This window comes from Meriones unguiculatus, chromosome 19, assembly GCF_030254825.1.
Source record: "Meriones unguiculatus strain TT.TT164.6M chromosome 19, Bangor_MerUng_6.1, whole genome shotgun sequence".
In the NCBI taxonomy this organism is placed as follows: Eukaryota; Metazoa; Chordata; class Mammalia; order Rodentia; family Muridae; genus Meriones; species Meriones unguiculatus.
The window spans coordinates 58,676,167-58,682,166 of NC_083366.1; the positions used below are offsets into that span (position 1 = coordinate 58,676,167).

General features: G+C 47.8%; 1 long non-coding RNA gene across 1 annotated transcript; it reads left to right on the plus strand.

The window, feature by feature from the left end:
• The first annotated feature begins 545 nt into the window (after positions 1–545).
• On the plus strand, positions 546–1,395 carry LOC132649251 (uncharacterized). Its single transcript, XR_009587687.1, has 2 exons — positions 546–1,097; positions 1,192–1,395. It is a non-coding gene; the product is annotated as an uncharacterized LOC132649251 (long non-coding RNA).
• Positions 1,396–6,000: the final 4,605 nt, after the last annotated feature.

Sequence of the window (6,000 nt, forward strand, 5' to 3'; positions counted from 1 at the left end):
GAAATGTGTGGAGCGTTATTTTGGAAGGGACCTGGCTGAAAAGATGTGCTAAATTGTTTCTAGGCGTGGGGGTCACACTTATATAAACACTATGATCAAGGGAAGGCAGAGACAACAGCAGGTTACCTGGGAGGAACAGGAGAAGAATGAGCTGAATCAGGAAGCCTCCCGGATGTAGGCTTTGTGCAAGAGTGATGGCAGTTCAGGGAACTCTTGGGATTACGAAGCTCCCTCACTTGCTAACTGCTGTTCACTGTGTTTGCTTTTGATACAAAGGGCGGCTACGGGACAGATGAAAGGGACCCATCTCTACCCGGGCACTGGGCAGGTGTTAAGCACCGCTTATGCACTCTTAAACTCGGTTAACACTGACGACCAATCCTCATTGTAAGCACTCCTTCTGATGTTCGTTTTCCTGTAAATAAGCAACGATGTTGGGGGATGGGCAATCTGACTTCCTAATTGGCAGCTGTTGTACTCTCCTTTGTCGCCCTGGCTGCCTTGAGCAAAAGGACTGTCAATCAAAAGCCAGCTGGACTACACTTAATGCCAACACTGGCTGTGTCGAACGCTCCACAGGCGCTTTGAGGGGAACCGTGCTCCGATTGCAGCTGGCCGTCCCTGCACCTGAAGGGCTGGCCTCAGCCGGGGTTGTTCAGACAGCACTGGGCTGTTTGACATCGCAAGCCTCAGTGAACTCAGGTTACCCCGTAACCACTTCCAGCCTAGGCCAGAGGGGGAGTGCTTCCTCTGTTGACCTGGGAAAGACTGCTGTGACGCTGGCTAAAGGGACGATGCTCTGATTGGTGCAAACACAAACCCTCATATGCATGTGGTTTGCTGTGATTGGCGCAAACTCCCCTCCTCTAGTTATAGAAGCAGGCAATTTAGTAAGCTGCCTAGAAGACACAGCTCCTTGTACTGCCTTCTGGTGTTGCAACGTTAGGTCCAATAAAAGCCTTCTCTTGATTTTTTTTTTTTTTTTTGCCTTTTTAATAGTGTGGGATGAGCTGATAACATGAAGAAAGAAGCAAGAGAGACAGTGAAGCACCAGCAATGATAAATGACTGACAGGGGCAAGCTGCCAAAGCAGTAAGGTGAGTGGCTACATGGGAGCTGAAGGGAGGGAAGGAGACTGCAAAGAGTTGGAGAAAAGTTGAATATATTCTATGTGTGTCTTTCTGCTTCTAGGATACCTCACTCAGGATGATCTTTATCTAGTTCCCACCATTTGCCTGCAAATTTCATGATTTCCTTGTTTTTAATTGCTGAGTAATATTCCATTGTATAAACATATCACAATTTCTATATCCATTCCTCAACTGAGGGACATCTGGGTTGTTTCCAGCTTCTGACTATTCCAAATAAAGCTGCTATGAACATTGGTTGAGCAAATGTCCTTGTTGTATACTTGAGCATATTTTGGATATATGTATAGGAGTGGTATAGCTGAATCTTGAGGTAGTAATACTCCTAATTGTCTGAGAAAGCACCAGATTGATTTCCAAAGTGGTTGTACAAGTTTACATTTCCACCAGCAATGGAGGAGGCAGGCAAATGGATGGAACTAGAAAAAATCATCCTGAGTGAGGTATCCCAGAAAGACACACATGGTATATACTCAATTATAAGTGGATATTAGACATATAATACAGGATAATCATACTAAAATCTGTACACCTAAAGAAGCTAAGCAAGAACGAGGACCCTGGGTAAGATCCTCAATCCTCATTCAGAAAGGCAAATGGGTTAGACATTAGAAGGGGGAGAAAACAGGGAACACTTTAGGAGCCTACCACAGAGGGCCTCTGAAAGACTCTACCTAGCAGGGTATCAAAGCAGATGCTGAGATTCATAGCCAAACTTTGGGCAGAGTGCAGGGACTCTTATGAAATAAAGGAGAGATAGAAAGGAGGGGACAGGAATTCCACAAGGAGAGCAACAGAAGCAAAAAAATCTGGGCCCAGGGGTCTTTACTGAGACTGATACTCCAACCAAGGACCATGCATGGAGATAACCTGGAACCCCTGCACAGATGTAACCCAAGGCAGCTCACTGTCCAAGTGGGTTCCCTAGTAAGGGGAACAGGGGCTGTCTCTGACATGAACTCAGTGGCTGACTCTCTGATCACCTTTCCCTGAAGGGGGAGCAACCTTACCAGGCCACAAAGGAAGACAATGCAGCCAGTCCTGATGAGACCTGATAGGCTACGGTCAGGTGGACCTCCCCTATCAGTGGACTTGGAGACGGACATGGGGAGGAGAAGAGGGTGGGGAATATGGGTTTGGGAAGGGACAAGGAAGGAGCTACAGCTGGGATACAAAGTGAATAAATTGTAATAAATAAAAAAATTAAAAAGGAGGGGATAAAAAGGAATTAGAGAAAGACAGTGCAGGCCTTAGTTCTTGGAAGAGTTCTAGAGAGCTGTCAAGTCTTTTAGGCTAACGATTTCTGACACTCCAGGCTCAGGAGCTAACACTGGCCACTGTCAGCATGAGGAACCCGGATACCTGCCAGGTCAGTGTTGCTAAAGGCTGCAGAATCCTGACTTTGTAGGCATACGTAAGAACAGGAACACAGCCAGGCGATGGCGGTGCCTGTCTGTAATCCCAGCACTCAGGAGGCAGACGCCAGGTGGATCGCTGTGAGTTTGAGGCCAGCCTGATCTACAGAGTGGGTAACAGGACAGCCAGGGCTACACAGAGAGAAACCCTATCTCAAAACAAAAACAAAACAAACAAACAAACAAAACACACACAACCCCCCACCCCCCCCCCAAAAAAAAACTAATAAAGCAAATAAATAACAGAAACACTGGGAGAGTTCCAGTCACCAAAGGCCTCCATGAGAGCTTTTAACACCACAGGGTGTCCCTCGCTGCTGTCCCCAGCTGCCTCCTGCTGCTGCTGATTGCAGTGGTTACAACACCAGTGAATACAAATGCGGCTGAGACCAGCTGGCTTCCTACCTACCCATGATTTGTCATTGTTTTTCTCTGACACTCTAAATGACATTGTCCTCAAAATAAAAAAATAAAATAAAATAAAAGCCCCCCAGGTTCGTCAATCATGGCAGCTGTGTTGTCAAGGCTGCCCTCCAACTCTTAGGTATCTTCCTGACTCAGCCTCCTGATTCCGGGGATGACAGGCATGTATGACCCGTTCAGCACTTGTTACTTCAGTGATTATGACGCACCTCTTCCCATGCACTTCCCAGGTCCTGGGTGCAGAGCATGCACTGCTTATAGAGTTGCAGGCAGAGGAGCTGCAGGGCCATGGGAGTGGGCTGAGCAGGACCACTAGATTGTTGCTTTCTTGTGTAGGTTTACAGCTGAGGCAACTAAGGGCCAGAGAGGCTGTGGCGGTACATGCTGTCCCCCGCTTTCTACCTTCCATGCGGTAGGTTTAGGCTTGGGCACTCAGCACCCTCTTTCCTTGGAATGGAAGTGCAGCTGGGCTGAGTCTAAGGAGGCTGATCCTGGCTGGAGAGACCCAGAGCCTGGCTTAGCTACCTGGGTCAGTCCTAAATCTGGGGTTATGATAAGCACAGGCTCTCCTGAGGACTTTTCCTGGTTTGGGTTTCCTAGGTGGCCCTGGATGTGGACTTTGCTCTTGGTGCTCCTTTATGGTCCCTCACTGACTTGCTCCAGGGAGTTACCCATGGGGATGCTGAGAGATGGCTCAACAGATTAAGTGTTTACCATATGCTTAGCAAGCATGGGAGTTTGGATCTCTGGATTCAGCTGCCTCAATGAGTAAGGTGGAGGGAGAGCAATTGAAGAAGACTTCTGAGACTTCTGATATCAACCTGAGGTCTGCATATACATGTGCATGCACACATATGTTCCTGAACACGTTATTTGTATGTGTAAATGTACACATACAAAGAAAGTACACGCTACCTGTCATAACCTCTGTGACCTAGCACCTCCGGTGGGTGATAAGCAAGCCTTGGCCTGTCCTGGGGCACCTACCAGAAGCTGTGGAGACAGATTCTAAGCAGCGACTTCAGTCTCTTTACGTGTGCCATCATGAAGTTGGCTCTGCCCCCTCATCAGACATTGTAAACATAGGACTTCCGGCTAGATGTCATTTAGTCTTATCTGCACCCTAATAGAAGGTGCCACGCGGGACTGCAAAGGTGGTGTTCCCCTGTAATCACAGCACTCCGAGGCTGAGACAGGAGGAGTTCTAGGCCACCCTGGGCTAAAAGAGTGAGACCCTGTCTCTAACACTCTCTTCCTCACAGAAGGCCATTTAACAGCCACCCCAGTGCTGTCTGCTACGGGAGAACAGTCGGGAGCTGAGGAAAATACAGGGGACTGAGGGGTTGGCTCCTCCAGCCACAGGCTCTGTAAGAGTTTACTCAGGCTTAGAATGGCCTGGCTTGGGCTCTTTGGGTGAAGAAGGGTGAAGGTATGATGGCAGAAATAGATGAATTCTGAGGGTCTGTTCAGCGTTCTTTGTCTCTGTGTCTCTACTTTTTTGAGACAGGTTTCTCTGTATAGTTCTGGCCGTTCTGGAACTTGCTCCGTAGACCAGGCTGCCTTCAAACTGAGAGTCACCCGCCTTTGCCTCCTGAGTGCTTTGCCACCACCGCCTGGCAGGTACTCCCTTTTTAAAGGAAAGGTTGCCAGGACTGGAGAGATGGCTCAGCAGTTAAGAGCACTGTTGTTCTTGCAGAGGACTGGGGTTTGATTCCCAGTACCCACACAGCAGCTTACAACCATATGTAACTATTTCCAGGGGATCAGATGCCCTCTTCTGGCCTTCAAGGGCACCAAGCATGTACAGGGTACACATACATACATGCAGTTAGATCACTCACACATGTAAACTAAACTGAAAAAAAAAAAAAAGAAACAAGAAAAAGAAAAGAAAGAAAAAAAATAAAGAAAGAAAAAAGAGAAATGGGTTGCTTTCTGAAGTTATATATTGTTATATTTATTCATTTATTTATTTATTTAATTTTTTATTCAGGGTCTCACAATGCAACCCTGGCTGGACTAGAGTTTTCTATGTTGACCAGGCTGGTCTCAAACTCATAGAGACCTACCTGCTTTTGCCTGCCAAGTGCAAAAAAAAAAGGGGGGGGGGGGCGGGGTTACACCACCATGCCTGGCACTATTGTACCTTTTTGACAGCCAAAAAACCCCCAAGCCCCCCGCCCCCCAAAAAACCCCAAGGTCCTGATTTGCTTGGGGAAGACTGAGGGCACATGATTTCTACAGACTCAGTGGGAAGCAGGTAAGAAAGACTCTGCAAAGGAAACAATCTAGGTGTGAGGTAATGCTCTCAGAGGCCTGGTTCCAGCCTTCCATGGAATTTCCTTGCTGCTGAAGATTACCTATTTAGTGCTACCGGTGGTCAACTTGGATGAGTAAGAATGACATGACACAGTGAACAATGATGCTGGAAGGGCCCTCCCAGTCCGGATAGCCATTCTGAGCTTAGTGTTAAGGTGCAGGGCCTCCTGCTCTCTGCCTGACCTCATCTAGAGAATGTCTCTAGACAGATTCCCCTAGCCACATTTGATAGGTGGCCTTTGATACAGCTCCCTGCGAGCTCTTCCCTCCCTGTGCCTATAGGTACTAGGTACTAGGTACTGTGTTCCTGTTCATAAGATAGGAGCATGCTGCTTAATGTAAATGAAGCATCCTTGAAGTGCCTCGTACCAACCAATCATGTTAACCTGTCCTTGGAGCCCCCGCCCACTCCCCAAGCAGTTTATAGCCTTTGTTCTCTGGAATTAAAGTGGGAGTAGCTTCTTGCAGTGGTTCCTGGAGTGTGTGATCTCCGTTCAGTGCTTGCCAGCTTTTCCAGGCATGAGCTCATCTCGTGCCCCTCCTGACTTCATGGGCTGAGGGAGACAGCCTCCCAGGCAGGAGGAGAACCACATAAGGCCTAAATAAAGGCTTTGCTTATATCAACCCCTTTGCGTGAAGACCCCTAAATAAAGAGATAAAAAAAGACATGAACATTGCCACCTCCCTTGGGGCAC